Genomic DNA, 1,371 nt, shown 5'->3' on the forward strand with positions numbered 1-1,371 from the left:
GCATCAAAGAAGCGAGTGGTATGCTCATAGGTCACGATTCTCGGTGCTTTCGAGAATTCCTTGGTGAGCGTGGTGAAAATCTTGTTTGCACCATGGGCTATGAAGCGTTTCTGCAAATTGGGTTCCATTGCAAAAATGAGTACGTTTTTAATCGCACCCGCTTCCATACAGAAATCATTAAACTTGGTGATTTCAGCAGCTCTAGCCGTGGGACCTGGGTTTGCCGGGATGGGCTCCAAGAGATATTTGAGCTTCCCGTCAGCGGCGGCAGCATTCCGTAATGCCGCCTCCCAGTCCGCGAAGTTTGATCCATCATTCTTCAGTCGAGTAGACTAATTCATCTGATTCATGAAGATCCGAAGCCAGGACTCACGGTCCAATGTGGCACTTGGCATTGGGTTATCAGTAGAACCAGCCATTTGTTGTTTAGCAGTTTAAAAATCGTGATCTACACTGAAAAAGAAAGAAAAAACAAAACGAAATAAGCAACTCATCGAGGTGATTTAAGTCTATTTAAAATACATTTTAACATGTATACTCTCGCACTTGCATAATTGATCTCCCTCAAGAATGATACAAGTGATCCCAAGACTCAATTTCCGTAAATTGATAAGCCAACTGTTTAGCTAATTCTTCCGGAAGAACTCTTGGTCGATAGATTTCCGTAAATCCTATCTATAGTCCACCATAGTCACAGGATCGTACGAGTGACCATAATGTTGAGATAAAATAGGTCAATCGGTTCCAACTTACCCGACGTAGAAGGGGTCATATTATGCCTACCGACGAAGAAGGGACTCATTGGAGTTTGACCTTTAAAGACCGTTCTCAATTTTGGTTTATACGAGGAAGATCCCATCAACTAAGTTTTAATTCATTTTAAGTGAACGAATAACTAGCGTCTGCGTGAATGAATCAATTTAGATGATGGCTTAGCATGATCGTGTGACATGAGAATGTCAATGAAAACTAACTCGTGACCTCTATATGTGTCAGTTTTCATGCAATAATTAGGTGGTTTGGTTTTAGGCGGAATATGATGCATATTATCGTTGCGAAAAATAAATAAAAGAATGCAATACGTAAATAAAAAGGTCCTAGTGTGGCCTATCCTAGTATAAGAACATAATACAACTTTGGAATCCACCGTTGGACCCGAAAAGCTTGTCTTGATGTTCCATCTTGATCCAAGTAGCGGGAGTGAGCATCCGGTCTCCATCTTTGGTCTTCTCAAAATTACAATTGAAATTACAAAATATAAACCTATTTACATTCTAATTAAAACTGTAATTAAAAGAAATAAAATGGAGATACGAGATCTCAAAATACAACCAAGACCGTGTTCCATCATTACGGTAACACGTTCTACTA

The sequence above is a fragment of the Silene latifolia genome, chromosome 9 (genome assembly GCF_048544455.1).
Source record: "Silene latifolia isolate original U9 population chromosome 9, ASM4854445v1, whole genome shotgun sequence".
Lineage (NCBI taxonomy): Eukaryota > Viridiplantae > Streptophyta > Magnoliopsida > Caryophyllales > Caryophyllaceae > Silene > Silene latifolia.